The sequence below is a fragment of the Balaenoptera ricei genome, chromosome 11 (genome assembly GCF_028023285.1).
Source record: "Balaenoptera ricei isolate mBalRic1 chromosome 11, mBalRic1.hap2, whole genome shotgun sequence".
NCBI lineage: Eukaryota > Metazoa > Chordata > Mammalia > Artiodactyla > Balaenopteridae > Balaenoptera > Balaenoptera ricei.
In genome coordinates this window covers 70,399,539-70,415,346 of record NC_082649.1, presented here as the reverse complement: position 1 = coordinate 70,415,346, position 15,808 = coordinate 70,399,539, and the positions used below count along the sequence as shown (strand labels likewise).

The following is a 15,808-nucleotide window of genomic DNA, read 5'->3' as shown; positions in this document are numbered from 1 at the left end:
GCCTGCCACTTCCCACACCGGGTACAGCTGTCCAAAAAGCTGCAGTGCCCATCCAGTTACCAAGGCAACATCAGCCCATGGTGGGACGTCAGGGATGACAGGGGCAGAGCACTAATCCTGGAAAGTTGCCAAGCAACACAGCGGGTTGGTGACATCACAGGGGCCATGGCTTCTGGACAGATGGACAGGCCACTGTGGAAAGGGTCCACTCTCAGGAGATCTAGCTTACAGAGTCCCTCACCCTCTACTATGCAATGGTTACTGCTGTATCCCTCAACTGGAGATGGGCTTGAGTGGCAGGGACCAGGGGGTACTGCTTTCCCCAGCAGCCCTGCCAGCTCCACCTTGCCCCTCTACAGGTGTGGACAGTGGATGTGACTGCGTCCTTCCTCAGCAGGGGACTGTGGGTCAGTCCCTGCTCTCCTGAGTCTCAAGTGCCTACTTTCAAATGCCATCTTCTCCAATGGCAGGGCATGGGTTCAGGCTTTGATCTTCCTGCCCTGCCCTAGAAGTCACCATGTCTACCTGTTTCCTGGGAGAGGAACAAAGGGCTGAGCTCTGACCCCACCCTGGGCTCCTACCCCTCCTGTGGTGGGAGGGCAGTCTTCTGCCCTATATGAGCTGGAAGGGAGGCCAGCCTTGCTCTTGTTGAAATGGGGAGAGACTGGCTTCCTGAAAGAGTTGGCGGCCAGGGAGGGGACGACTTAGGCAGACAGGCTGCTTAGGGCACCCTGGCCCAGGCCCATGCCTTTGGACCAGGGGTCTGAGGGGCATGGCAGGCCTGGGCTCCCCCCTCCCCTGTGCCTTCCTGCTGGCAGCACTGAGGCCGGGAGGAATGCTTTACTAGCTGCAGAGATGAAAGCCTTGTGTGAACAGGCAGCAGAATGGGCCCTTCACGTGGCCGACAAGCCAGAACGGAGGGCGACAGGCATTCAGACAGGGTGGCTGGAGCTACCCGCTCTCCACCTGCCCCCAGTTGGCCTCTTGCACCCCAGGATCTCTCTCTGGTTTGCTAGGCCAGGAGCTCTGAGCTGCTGCCAAGAGAAACCAAGTCACAGGCATGGAGGGTATCAGAGAGAGAGCCGGGCAAGGGCTGAGGCATGCCTTCTCCCCAGGCCTCCCCTGATCCTCCCCTTCTCTGCCATTGGCCAGCTGGCCTCAGCAGCTCTGACAGCATTTTCTCTGATGAATAAAAATGGAGACAAATTAATTCTCCTTTCATCCACATGGTCAGCTTGACAGACAATACCTTGAAAGCCCAGAGCTCAGGGAGGAGGAGTGGAAAGGAGTTCCTGGGGGGTTGGAGGATTGAGGACCAGTCACCCATGAATGCTCAGCCCCCAGTCCAATCCCACTCCCACCTATATCCATGTGGAGCTTCGCAGACAGAATCTCCTCCCTCTTTTCGTTTATCTACCACTTTCCATCTCATCTCAAGCTACACCTCCTCAGGAAGCCCTCCCTGATTGCCTCAATCCACAGAATATGCTCACGTTCTCCTCAGGGGACCAGAGTCAGTACCACTCAGCAGGCAATTATGCAATGGTGTCTGCTGCATCCCCCAACTGAAAGGTGAGCTTGCGTGGTGGGGACCAGGGGTGCTGCTTTTCCCAGCAGTCCTGCCAGCTCCATCACTCCTGCAAGATCCCATAGGAAATGCTGAGGAGACAGAGCAATCACACCAGGCCATCACCCTGAAGATGGTGGCCGCCAACATCTGCCCAGCTGCACATGACCACACTTTACACCCTCTTCCCCAGCCTACCTCCTCCCTCTGACCTGCAATTCCAGACCACACCAGTGAACAAGGTCCAGGATGCTGAGGTTCTGCTCACCAGGAGCAGCAGCCAGGAGGGGTTCCTACCAGTCCCTAAATGCCTGGGCCAAAGCTCCAAATGACAAGCCCCGAGACAGTGATATCTTGCGCAAGACATTTCTGTGGGGCCTGAGGAGCTGCAGAAAGCTGTTTATCGTAATTAGGCTCTGAGCGCCTCTGATTTCCACTTGTCCCCAAGCAGCTCATTGAGCATCGGTGGAATGATCTCTTTGCAGGGTGGGTGGCCTCATCATCTCAGCCCTGTGACCCACTAGGTACCCCCATCCCACCCCTCCTGGGAGCCTGAGTTTGCTGAGTCTGGGGACCAGACTGCCATTCTGACTTTTTCTCCACCTCTAAAAAGGTCTATGAACCCAGCAGGAGGCCTGGGTTCTGCAGCCGACTCACTGGGCAAGTCTCTTTTCTTGCCAGGCCTTAGTTTTTCCATCTGCATATTGGAGAACACAAATCTTGCCCAGCCCTGAACCTGGGCCTCCTGTACAGAATGGTCTGAGGTACACCAGGACTGTTACCCTACCCCAAATACCTCCATTCTTGGCAAAAGCTTTGCCTTTCCCAGACCTCTGGGAGGAAGTGTGTAAGAAATTCCAACAGTCATAGCAGCACTATTCACAATAGCCAAAACATGGAAACAACCTAAATGTCCATCAACAGATGAATGGATAAAGAAGATGTGGTACATATACACAATGGAATACTACTCAGCCATAAAAAAAATGAAATAATGCCATTTGCAGCAACATGGATGCAACTAGAGATTATCATACTAAGTGAAGTAAGTCAGAAAGAGAAAGACAAATACCATATGATATCACTTATATGTGAAATCTAAAATAGGGCACAGGGACTTCCCTGGTGGTCCAGTGGTTGAGAATCCATTTTGCAATGCAGGGGACACCAGTTCGATCCCTAGTCAGGAAACTAAGATCCCACATGCTGCGGGGCAACTAAGCCCACGTGCCACAACTAGAGAGCCCATGCACTGCAACAAAGAGCCCACACGCTGCAACTAAGACCTGACATAGCCTATATATAAATAAATAAGTAAATAAATAAATAAATTAGTGTTATAAAATAATAAAATAAAATAGGGCACAAATGAACCTATCTACAAAACAGAAACAGACTCACAGACATAGAGAACAGACTTGTGGTTGCCAAAGGGGAGATGGGGAGGGAAGGACTAAGAGTGTGGGATTAGCAGATGTAAACTATTATACATAGGATGGATAAACAACAAGGTCCTACTGTATAGCACAGGGAACTATATTCAATATTCTGTGATAAAACAATGGAAAAGAATATTTAAAGAAAGAATGTCTATATGTATATAACAGAGTCACTTTGCTGTACAGCAGAGATTGGCACAATACTGTAAATCAACTATACTTCAGTTTAAAAAAATTTTAAAAAAAAACAAAAAAAAAGAAACTCTGACCGGTCAGCAAAAATAAGTTTGTTCAAGAGAGGGAGTTCCTCATTATCAGAGAGGTGGGGCCACGGTTAGCAGTGATGGCCTGGGGGTGTTCAAACAGCCAGGGCGGCAGCTGGAGCTGGCAGTCTCCTCGGCAACCTGCTTCCACACTCAAGGTCGGCAAACTGAGGTGGCAAGAGGGGAGAGGGCCTCACCCAAGGTCACAGCAGAGTAGGATGGGAACCTGGGGCTGGCCTGCAGGGTGTAGGGAGACACTAGAAGGGGGAGACAACACAAAGACCAGTGACCACAGGCATCTCCTTCCCTCTCCAGGAAGGGGAGGGGCATCCTTCGGAGCTTTCCACTCCTCCTGTCCCCTTGTCCCTCCTCCATTCCACCAGCCGGTTGCGGTTGCGAGGGAGGTGGTATCAGACAGCCAGATACAGATAGTTCCTAGGATCTCAGTGTCCCCACCTGAACTGGCTGTTGGATCACCAGGGACCCCCAGGCCATCCTTTCCTCATGGGGGGTCCTTGCCCCAGTGTCCTCTTTCCCTGATACTCCTAACAAGCCACTCAAGAACCTGGCACTGGGCCCAAAAGACCCATGATGGACAAAATATTGGAATCAAGCACATTCCTGCAACCCAGTGTGGCATTTGGGTTCGAACCAGCAATGGAGGTCATTTTGCTTCGCCAAATTATCCTGACTCATATCCACCAAACAAGGAATGCATCTACATTTTGGAAGCTGCTCCACGTCAAAGAATAGAGTTGACCTTTGATGAACATTATTATATAGAACCATCATTTGAATGTCGGTTTGATCACTTGGGAGTTCAAGATGGGCCGTTTGGTTTCTCTCCACTTATAGATTGTTACTGTGGTGTGAAAAGCCCTCCATTAATTAGATCAACAGGGAGATTCGTGTGGATTAAGTTTAGTTCTGATGAAGAACTTGAAGGACTGGGATTTTGAGCAAAATATTCGTTTATTCCAGATCCAGACTTTACTTACCTAGGAGGTATTTTAAATCCCATCCCAGATTGCCAGTTTGAGCTGTCAGGAGCTGACAGAATAGTGCGTTCTAATCAGGTAGAACAAGAGGAAAAACCAAAACCCAGCCAAGCAGTTGACTGCATATGGACGATTAAAACTACTCCAAAAACTAAGTTGACATGGAAAGTTGATCAAGGGACTTCCCTGGTGGCACAGTGGTTAAGAATCCACCTGCCAATGCAGGGGACACGGGTTCGAGCCCTAGTCTGGGAAGATCCCACATGCCGTAGAGCAACTAAACCCGTACGCCACAACTACTGAAGCCCACGCGCCTAGAGCCCGTGCTCCGCAACAAGAGAAGCCACCGCCATGAGAAGCCCGCGCACCACAAGGAAGAGTAGCCGCCACTTGCCACAACTAGAGAAAGCCCATGAGCAGCAACAAAGACCCAATGCAGCCAAAAATAAGTAAATAAATACGTATATGTTTTTAAAAAAAGAACCTGGCACTGATAGGTCCCCTGCCCAGTTCCCCTGTACCCATGATGGGCCTCTGGGAAATGTCATCTCCACCTCTACACAGTGACTCTTAAGTGTGTAGGAGGCTTTCAGGTCTCCACGTGGTCTAACAGAGGTGGCCCTGAGAGTATGACCCAAGACAGCCCCCTTCCCTCTTCTCTCTCCAACTGTCCACCCTGACCCAGCTCTGGGGACATCCTGGCCTCAGATCTCCTTCCAAGCAGAAGGAAACTTACTCTTGGAGACCCTGAGGGTAGAAACGGTTGCTCCCATTTTATAGGTGAGCAGACTGAGGTCCTGGAGTGGAGGTCTTGTCATGGACACACATGCTACTGGTAAGGCAGAGCTGGCTTGTCAGCTGGACCCTCTGCCCTTGACCAGGGCCGTCCCTGCTACCCATCCTGGTTGCACAGGATGCAACCCTGAGGTGGCCCTCAGAGCAGGCAGCTGGGCCTGGGGATGGGCAGGGAGTGCCTTGGGAAGGACGCCTGGGCTGGGGAGCAGGTGTAGTGGGGGGGCAGCAGGTGCAGGATAATGGGGCCACCAGGGGAGGCCCAGGGAGCAGGTGCCACCATGGGGGGTGAGGTTGTCATTGTTCTTCCGGCTCTTGTGGGCCCCGAGCAGGAGGGGCATCTCTGTGAGCCCCTGGGCCACCTTGGCTCATGCTCAGAGGTCGTCCAGATGCCTGGGCTCAGGCACACAGCCAAGCCCCTCCCCTGGGTCCCAGCAACCCACCAGGTTGCCATGACAACCAGCACTTTCATCCTTGTCCCTTTGTCTGGTCACGGTCCAGCTTTTGTGACCAAGCCATAATTCGGGGGTGGAGAGAAAGGGGCCTTGCCTCCAGACACACTCAGCTGGGGTAGAGTTGTGAACCCGAGGCAGAGGGGACTGGAGGGCAGCTTAAAGGAAACTGGAAAAGCTGGGCTTTGCTGGCCATCAACCCCTGCAGCCTCCTCCCTTGGCTGCTGACCACACTCTCAGAGCTGAGTCTGCAGGCCTGGGAGTGACCAGGGCCCCAGGCTCTCCTGTCCCCTCGCTGTATCTCATTTTCCCATCTATAAATGGACCACCCCTCTCCACTGATGCACCATGGCTGAACAATTTGATGACTTCCCTGTATAACTGAGGAAACCAAGGCACGGAGCCAAGCTGGGCCTTGGCCTGGATCACGCCACAGAGAGCAAGGGGAAGAGCCAGGCCTACTGGGGATCCAGGACCTCAAGCCATTAGGCCCCCACGCCAAATGACAAATCAAGCCCCACAGTTGTCCCTTCTCCTGACACCCCCATGGGGAGGAGCCTAGCCACCAGGACTAGACAGGGCTGGGAGCAGGCTGTGGCCGCCCTGGCCCCACCAGCTGTGTGACCGTGAGGAAGCCCCTTCTCCTCCTGGAGCCCCAGTCTGTAAAATCAAGGGTGTTGAGAGTAATGGGGAGCCCTCCCACCCACAGCTGGGGTGAGAATGAAGCAAGGCGCACTCTGCACAAAGCAGGCTCCATGCCGACCCCACAAACATCACACATCCTCCACTCCCAGCACCACCTCGGCCTGCCCAGAGGACTTGGCATCCCCATGTGTCCACCCTGCCGCCCTGCTCTGGGCCTTTGCACCTGTGGTCCCTCCCCTGTGGCGTTCTCCCCCCCTCACACAGGAATCTGGAAGTCCCAGGTCACCAAGAGTTGGAGAGCATGACCGCTACTTAAATCTACAGGAATCCCCTAGAGACAAGTTCTGATGTTCAACAGGGAACCCCCGAGCAGAAGCAGAGCGTGCTCCGGGGATGGGATGGCACAGAAGAAGGGGAGCAGGATGGCTTTAGAGACTAGGCTGTCCTTTCTTCCTGGGCTGGCTCCTCTGATCTTTGAGGGGAGCCAGGAGTTCCTGCAAGCCTCCTGCCCCAGGCTTACCACCCCAGTATCGTGGGAGGAGTCTGGGCACCCCAACAATGATCAGCACAACCTTGAGGGTTTGGTGTGAGCTTCTGTAGGGTCTGCCGCCTTCCATGGGATTCAGGGCTCTCTCTGCAGGCCCCTTAGGCTCAGGACAGACACCCACCACCAGGGCAGCCCCACAGACATGACAGGGTCTGGGGATGTACCCCAGAGACACCTCTAGGCAGACACCTCAGTCAGGGTGGGTCTGCATCCCCCCTTCTCAGCCACCACTGGTCCCCCTGAATGAGACTAGAGGAGCAGAGGGCCACAGGGGAGGGTCTTGGGCTCTCCTGCAGTGCAGTGAACACTGAGCAGAGAACCGATTCCAAACAGCAGGGCCCCGGCCCCACGTCTCAATATGGCCCGGCCATCTCAAGAAAATGTCACTTCCTCTTCCCGTGAACATCTTCCTCTGGGATTAGCTCTGCATCTGTGCTGGATGTGCTGGGGTGGCAGCAGAGTCTGCTACCTGAGGCCATCAGGTGGGTGTTGGGGCCTGGGCTGAGGCTGCACCACTGGCGGCCCACGCCAGCAGGAGGACAATGCCCGCCTCTGTAGTTATTCATTATTGCTATGGGTTAGGAAGCTGTTACTGAGGAACTAGAATGTGTCATGAGGTTTATACATCATGTCATTTAATCCTCGCACCAGTCCTGGAAGATGGTGGCTATTATTGTTTCCCCTCTTACGGGTGAGGACACTGAAGCTCAGAAATGTTAAGCTTGGGAAAGGGGATCAGCAGACCCGCCTGAGGGGTGTGGGAGGGTAGGAGGGCATAGCTGAGGTCACCGTTAGGTAGAACACAGTGCAAGACAGATCTGGGCTCCGGGTAAAACATTCTGTGCAATGGCCTGAGCCAAGGGACTGGGCTATCCAGGTGGCAGGGAGCACCTGTCATGAGAGGCATGCAAGGAGAAGCTGGATGGGGTACCTGTTATTCAGGCATCAGGATGGAAACAGAGTCCCTGTCCAAAGCATGTGAGACCCTAAGGTGTCCATCTCAGCCTCACCCCAGTCCTGGAGGGTGCAGAGAAGGCAGCACCTCTCAGGTAGGGGTTGAAGGATGGAGGGGGACACACTGCCCAGACCATCCCCCTGTTGCCTCATCTCCAGGAGTGGCTTCCACTTTCCAAAGTATGTTTTAGTGAGAAGTTTCAGAGGACCAGGGACAAGGCACAGGTGGAAACACAAGACTGGGAGTGAGTACCCCAAATTTTGCATCCCAGGCACTTGAGTTGCCTCATCCTAGTGCCAGCCCTGTGGGGACACTTCAGGGCTCAGTCCCACTCCCACGTCCCCTCCCTAGGGAACTGACAGCTCTTCCTTCCCCACCCCTCACACCAAGCCCCATCAGTTCTACTCCTAAACATCCCTCAAATCCCCTCTTCTCCAGATCCACAGCCATGGCCCTGGGCACCACCTCCCTGGCCTCCCAGCCAGCAGTTACCAGTTCCTCTTACCCAGCAGCCCTTCTTAGACCCCTCCATGGCCCCTCCCTCTCCCTACTTGGCACCTTGTGCTGCCCTCTGGCCAGAGAGAGGCCCTTTTAGTTCCTGGTACACATCAGGTGCCTGCCCACTTCTCACCTGGATCATATTCACTGCAGCTCAGGCATTTTTCCTCCCAGGTCTGGGTTAAGCACCCCTGTGCTCCTATAGCCATGACAAAACTGTGTAGCCATGGCCATTAATATGTCTGCCTCAGGAATTCCCTGGCAGTCCAGTGGTTAGGACTCTGCGCTTTCACTGCCAAGGGCCCAGGATCAATCCCACAAGCCATGCAGTGCAACCAAAAGAAAAAAGAAAAAAAAGAAAAAATATATATACATACATATGTGTGTGTCTGCCTCCTCAGGGAGACCAAAGGCACCATGGGGCAGGGTCCAACCTGTCTCGCCCAGCCTTGCATCCCCAGCCCTGCTGCCTGGCACAGAGGAGATGCTCAGTGACCGAGAGCCAAATGGATGAATGAATGAGAGTGTGGCCAAGGCTGGAAGGGCTGTCCTATACAGGCAGGTCCCCGGGGTCAGCTGGGTGTAGAAGCCAGAGCAGGAAGTGGGCTTGGGGAAATGTCAGGGCAGGAGACTGACTGAGCCAGCAGGTCCTCTGCAGAGGCCCCAGATTTGTGTGGTCCCCCCTCCTACCCTGAAATGCAAAGAGGGGGCATCTCTAACAGCTACACATCTGCCAGAAAGGGACAGGAATTGGGGCCTTATTCCGAAGGGAGAGGGTGATTTAGGTGGATTCCTAGAGGTCTCACCCACTGCCTCTGAGTCACATCTTCCCTTTCAGCAAAGCCATTTTACAGTCGTCCTGGGGACCACCACGGGTGTGAGGGAATCCGAAGGTCCAGCCGCGGCCACCCACCCTGCTCAGCTGGAGGGGGGATGCCTGTTGGTGGCTTTGTACAGCCCCCAACCCCAACCCCAACCCCGACCCCTGCGCAGAAAACGAGCAAGTTTGAGAGGGCAGAAGGTTTCCCTGGGCTTGGCTGACCTTGAAACTCCAGCTACTGCTCTCTGTGGGTGGTCCCGGGCTAGCCCTCTGCTGCTTCATACTCCTCTCAGCTCAGTGGCAGCCTCCTGGACTTCCTGGCGGGCTTCCAGGCCGCAGAGGAAACCACCGCCTTTGCCACCACCACTACCGCTGCCACCACTGCTGCTGTGAAAATGCAATTACAGCAAACAGCCTCACTTGAGCCTCACCACCCACACCTGGAACTAATTAACTTAATTAGGCCTTAATGAGCTACACTGGTCAGAAGGCCTATTTTTACTTAATTATCCCCTAATGTGCTTGGCATGGAGGAGCCCGGGACCAGGAGGATGGCTTTGGTGGTGGCAGCCACCTCTTCTCCGTGCAGAAGGGACACCCAAGAGTCATGCCTGCAGGCCAGGAGTGAACCTCAAAGCTGAAAGTCGGAGAGTGGGGGTGAGCCAGGGGCCACAGGCCACCCCGTGGGAACAGCGCCCCTCTCCCAGCCCCATCATTCCAGCCACCCTGCCTCAGCTGGGGCTGAAGCCACACCCGGGCCCCCCTAGCCCTAGCACATCGCCCTGTTAGGATCTTCTGCATCGCACCTGCACCACATTATTCTTTTTCCTGACTCCCACTAGAGTATAGGTTCCACGAGGGTAAGGACTTCATCTTGGTCCCTACTGAATCTCCAGCCTAGAACAACATGTGCCTGGCACATAGTAAGGACTTTTTGTTGAATGGACGTTGAGGGAAGGCCTTGACTCTCTCAAAAACAGCCAGAGTCCCCAGCCCCTTCCTCAAGCTCCCCAGAGCCCACCCAAACACCTCACACCTGAAGATGACATCCCCACATCCTACTCTGGCCTCCCAGCCTCTGCTCACACTGGTCCTACCATCTGAAGTACATCCTCTGTGAACTGAAATTCTTGCCTGTCCCAGGCCCTGCAGGTGCCGTCTCCTGACCAGTGAGGAAGAGGGTTGGGACCTCTAATTGTTTGAACTTGGCTCTTCCTGGCACTTATCTCTGCCTACCCTTTGGAGGACACTCCTAGGGGCTGGGTCTGTCTGAACCCTGAGACCATGAGCCCCTGGATGTAGTGACCCTCATCTTTGCCGGCCCATCGCTCCCCACTTAACCCCAGTAACCAGGCCCAAGGTGGCTGGCCCATAGTCAACGATTAGCAAACAAGTTGGCCTCACCTTGATCATATGCCTCCAGACCCAGAGAGGGGCTTGGATGAAAGCCAAGTCCAGCCAGTTGCGGGTATTGCCTATAAGAGGGGGCACCAGTTAGTGGGAAGGTCTGGGATAGCCCCCAGAGCCCATGCCTCCCAGACAGGATTCCCCAGTTCAGAAGGGCAGGGGGCCCAGCCTGGGGCAGTTGGAATTGCCAGTCAGAGCTGTCTCCCCAGGGGGCCTGACCCACATGCAGGGCACAGGTGGGACAGAAAGAGGAGGGACAACTATGACGACATAATTTGGAGGGAGGGAAGAAAGATGTCACATTCCTTGGGTCCCACCTCCCTGGGGACTCTGGACAGTGTCAGGATGTCTGAAATCATAGACTCTCCCTTCACACAGGGATACTGAGGCCTGAGAGAGAGAATCCGCACAGGTGACCCAGCCAGGCAGAGTGTAGAGTTGCTGGGACCTGATTTTGGCTCTAACAGCACCTCTTGGAGGCCCTGGAGCCTCAGCTTGCCCATCTTTACAATGGTGGCACTGATTCCCATCTTCCCTCACTTCCTTCCCCCCCACCCCCACCCAGGAAAGCTGTGAGGCTCACTGAGGGGAAGGCTGTGGATGGTCTCAGGCAGGTCAGGGCCCCGCCTCCTGGCCTTGTGGAAGGAGGCAGGGGGTGGGGAGTGCAGAGGAGGCTGAGGGAGCAGGACTCTGGGGGCCCCCCCCCCCGGTGATTCCCTGCCCCCTCCTAGGGGAAGGAGCCATGGGGCAGGAGACCTCCCTGAAGCTGAGGGGGAGCTGCCTGGGCTCGAGGAGTGTCTGGCCACGTTGGGCTGCCTCTTGGGTCAGCACTGCCACCATCAGATCTAACACCTCCCAAGCCTCAGTTTACCACAAGTCCAATGAGGATAGCAGTAATCAATCCAGTCCTTCCAGTCTGTGGCCTCAAAGAGCCACCCTGAGGGGCCAATAGGCTAGTGGCTGGTGTGAGCAGCAAAACCCTGAAGAGAGAAGAGACAGCCTGCTAATGGTAGCATTTCAGGCAGAGAACCTGGGGGCAGAGGGGCCTAGACTGCCCGGGCCCCCGATCTCAGCCAGCCCAACCTAGCCAGGGCCCTGGCAGTGGGGACGGCAGTGCCCATCTGTGATGGGAGAGGCTTGGTCAGGGATGCCATCAGCCCTGGAAACTGCCTTTCTGCTCCTGCCGACTCTTCTGTCCTCGCCTGCCTGTCAGCTGCTGACAGTCACCCCGCCCCACGCACACACCGGCCACTGCCTCCAAAGCAGAGGCAGCTGCTGCGGCCTCCATGCTGGAACCAAAACTGAATGAGCATTTTCACAATGTTGCCTCCCGCTGACGGCTCATAATTGCATGTTGAAGCCATGTGATGGAGCCCAACTTACACTAATTATGTCATTACCCTAATTAAGTAAATACTGTATGTGCTAATTGGCTGAAATCTCTTCGGGGGGGATGGGCAGGGGGAGAGGAAGCCCGTGTCCCCTAGGCTTTCACATGGATGGGCTGGGGCTAATAAATTCGGGGTGGAGGGGGGCATTCCTCCCTCAGTTTGGCAGGTCCTGCCGTCACCCAGGTGGGATTCAGGGAGGACCCTCGGCCGCTGCCCTGGACAGGCTTGCCCATGCTCCAGGGGAGAAAGCAGAAGGTGCTGGACAGGTGGTCAGAGATCCAGGCTGGAGGCCTGCCTTTGCCCTGACAGGCCAGTGGTCTTAAACAACCTTCTACCTCTCTCCAGTGGGTCCTCTTGCCCACCCCCCACCTCAGCCAGCCCAGAGCCTGTGGAATCTCAGATGTACAGGGCACAGTGGCATCAGAGGGGACTCAATGTCCAGGAAGGACTAACCAAGCCACTGTCATCCACCTATATAGGACACTAGTTACATGCCCAGCCTGGGACAGCAGGAGGGAGAAAGGCTGATGACCAAGCAAAGCCCTAGGCCCTGGGGACAGCACCAGTGTGAGCCAGCAAAGGAATAAACAGAGCTGGCATGTGAGGTGGAAGACAGCCTGAGGAAGTCAGGAAGGCTTCCTGGAGGAGGAGGACCTCAACTGTGAGAGAGGAAATCAGGGACTCAGAGATCAGATCATCTTTCAAGGTGTGATTTTTTTTTTTTAATGCCAAACTTTTTAACCATAACCTTCAGGTTGGGGTTAGGAGAGAGAAGAGAGCATCCATCTGGAGGACGGCCCCCAGATGGGACTCCAACCCATTTGGGGGTACTGAGGGACACAGAAGGAATGCCAGCCCTGTGTCAGGGACAGTTGTGTCCAGAATGACCAGAGCCCTCATCCTGCCCTCTCTAAGCCTATCACCATGGACCAGCTGTCAAGCGAGGGCCCCCATCCCTGTCCTGTCTCTCATGAGGCTGTGGGGTGGGTCCCAAAGGCAAGAGTTTGAGGCCTCAGCACTGCAGCTGGGGCCTCCAAGAGCTGGGTCTTCTCAAACCCAACAGAGCCAGGCAGTGCCCAGTCTGGGGAGTGTGCCCAGGTGCCTCAGTGTGGGCATCCCTGTTCTCCCAGCTCCACCCCACCCGCCTGCTGCCACCTCCGTAGACATATGCTGCAGCTCCACACCCTGCAAACACCACATGCTCACTTTGGTGAGCAATGGCTCCCTGCCTCCCAGGATGGAGGAAAGAAAAAACAAGAGGGACGTGGGGCCTAGCCCTGGACAGGCCCAACTCCCAAGGCAGCCTCGGCCAAGCCCCTCCAGCTCCCAGGCCTCATGCTCCCAAGAGATGATATGCACTCATTCATTGCCTGTCCCGGGCCTCCATTCATTCGGCACAACATGGTCTGGGCTCCCCTACACTGGCTCCAGGAGACAGAAACAGATAAGAAACCATCCTTTCATCCATGACATCTGCAACTTACTCTCAAATGGCTCAGGAAAAAAATTACATATAACTATGCACACATACAGAGCAAATACATATATAGAGAGGGAAAGCAAGTGAGGAAAAATATTAACAACAGTCGACATGGCTAGAGGGTATATGGGTGTCTTACACTATTCTTATTGACAATTCTTCTGTAAATTTGCATTTATTTAGTAGTAAATGGAAGGAAGGAAGGGAGGAAGTGAGGAAGGAAGGGAGGAAGGGAGGGAGGGAGGGAGGGAGGTCCTTTCCTTTTATGGGATTCCAGGCTACGAGAGGAGGTAGCTGGAACAGTGGCAGCCGGGTTGATGTGGCCCTCCTTGGTGGGGCTGGGACGGCTTCCCTGAGGAGGTGGAGGGAGTTGGGCTAGGCAGAGTCTAAGGGCATCTAGCTCTTACCCTTCCACGAAGGGTGGGATGGAGGCTGACTCCTCCTCTCCCTGTCACAGCTTTAGGCAAGCCCACAGCTCCCTCCCCTCTTCCTGCTCTCCAAAGCATGTTGGTGTGCTGGACTTTCTATAAGGAGTCTCCAGTGGGATGAGAAGGGGAACTTCCCTTGGTCATAAGCTTAGGAGGGCCTCCTGTGCCTCTGAGCATGGGAGGAGACTGGACCAGCCCGGGGTGCTGTGCCTGGGACTAGAGAGGGATAGGATGGCTCTGATCAAGGCCACCCTACCTCCCCTGCCCCTCACAGCACTAACACACAGACATGTGCCCCAGCGGCCCAAGCCCAAGCAGAATTCCCTGATGCCCTTGCCTGTCACAGCAGCACTTGGCAGCAGGAGGGAGCAGCAGGAAGTGGTTCATTATTCCATCCTTCATTAGGTCTGCATTAGGCAGCCCAAGAATCGTGGGATGTGCAGGAGGCCTCTACTTTAGATGGGCCTGTTAAGGGGCTGCAGCTCTGGACCCGCCCCCTGCAGCCTCCTTCCCAACTCACCCCCTCCCTATCTCCTGCTTCCCCACTCCCTTCATTCTTCCCCATTGTGCCTACCATCCTCCCCACCTCCCTTGGGGCCCCTTCCCCATTGTGCCTACCATCCTCCCCACCTCCCTTGGGGCCCCAAATGCTCCTCCCTAAAAGGGGACTTCCCCTACCCAGTTCTCAGTCCAGGCTTTGGACCCCATCAACCATCCCCTCCCCCAAAGACACAGTGACAGTGGCATCCCGATGTGTGGTCAGTCTCAGCAGAATGAAGGGGACCCCTGCCCGCTTTCACAGCCCATCCCCTCTCCCCTTGACCTCAGGCTGACACTTCAGAGCCTGGACCGCCCCAGAGTGGACCTGCCCTCCATTCAGGAGACTCTGTCCAGGACGCTCCAGACTGCGGCACCCAGAGGTCAGCAGGGGCCCGTTCCTCCATTCGGACACCTTTGTTCTTCTCCCGCCTTTGTCCCTGGCCCGTCCTCCTAGCCAGCCCACAGCCCAGAGCCTTACCCCTCGCCTGGCGGCTCGCCTCTCCCTCCCATTCCCCTTTGTGGCCTTTTGCCCACTCAAGTAGCAGACCCTGGCATGGGATGGGGTGGGGCCTCCCTGCCCAGCCCCCAGCCCGCCCGCCCCCTGCAGCCCTCCTCTCCACCGCTCCCTCTCCTGCCCACGCCCCCCTCACTTGCCCCATGTCCCGCCCCTCTAACAACCTCCCCTCTCTAGGTCTGGCCCCCTCACCTCCTCCGCCCCCTCCCCATTTCCTCTTCCCTCTCTTTCCTTGGCCCTTCAGTCCCTGGAAGTCAAGCCTCCTCCCCTCCCCTCTTCTCTCTCATCCTCTCCCTTCTCTCTTCCCCCTCCAGTCTCCACTCCTTCGCCTGCTCACTCACCCTCTCCCTCTCCTGCTGCCCCCCTCTCTCTCCCCCACCTCTTTGTTTCAGCTGAGAACCGGCTCCTCGGGACAGTTCCCACACCGCAGTGCCTCTGGTGAGGAGACAGCGCCGCCGAGGTGAGCTGAGCAATCGGGCACCGGCAGGCGCGGGCAGCCGGAGCTCTGGGGGCAGGTGGGTGGGGAGATGGGGCAGTCCAGCCTGCCGCTTCTCTGCCCGGACCAGTGGGAGCAGCAGTCGGAGTGCCAGCTTCAGATTCCCCGGTGGTTAGCCGGAGCCAAGGACAGAGGGGCAGCCAGTTGGCCACGGCGGGCAAAGCTAGTCAGGAGCTGGCAGGCTCTGTCCCAGCCCTGGTGCCTGGCTTCTGTGGGTGGCCCTGGGCGGAGGGAGACCCTCAGGGGGTACCCGACTGGGTGGGCGGGGGGCTGGGCTGCCCAGAACAGCCATCCCTGACGGTCTGAATGTATGCCCCGTCTTAAGAGTCCAGAGCTCAGGACCCTGCCTCTGGCTGGGTTGCGGCTGCAAGGTTGCCAGGTGGCAGCAGCGGAGCTGTCTGTGGGGCTGTGACCCCTACAAGTGTCCATTCCTGGGGGGCTGTGGTTGCTGGTCAGGTATGTGCTGGACCACTCCCATTGCCCAGGTGGGGGGTGTGGGCGAAGGAGAGCTCTGCCCCATGCTACAGGCTGGCTGCTTTCACCCCAAGCTACTGACCACCAGACCCAGAGAGCCAC

General features: G+C 55.9%; 1 protein-coding gene and 1 pseudogene across 1 annotated transcript in view; one reads left to right on the top strand and one right to left on the bottom strand.

The window, feature by feature from the left end:
- The window catches only part of DNAH1 (dynein axonemal heavy chain 1), an 85,027-nt gene extending 75,793 nt beyond the window's left edge, over positions 1 to 9,234 (bottom strand). The window contains exon 1 of the mRNA XM_059939830.1: positions 9,199 to 9,234. The gene's annotated coding sequence lies outside the window, so the exon portion shown is untranslated. The remainder of the gene's footprint in view (positions 1 to 9,198) is intronic.
- LOC132375336 (neuropilin and tolloid-like protein 2) lies at positions 1,538 to 15,178 on the top strand (annotated as a pseudogene).
- Positions 15,179 to 15,808: the final 630 nt, after the last annotated feature.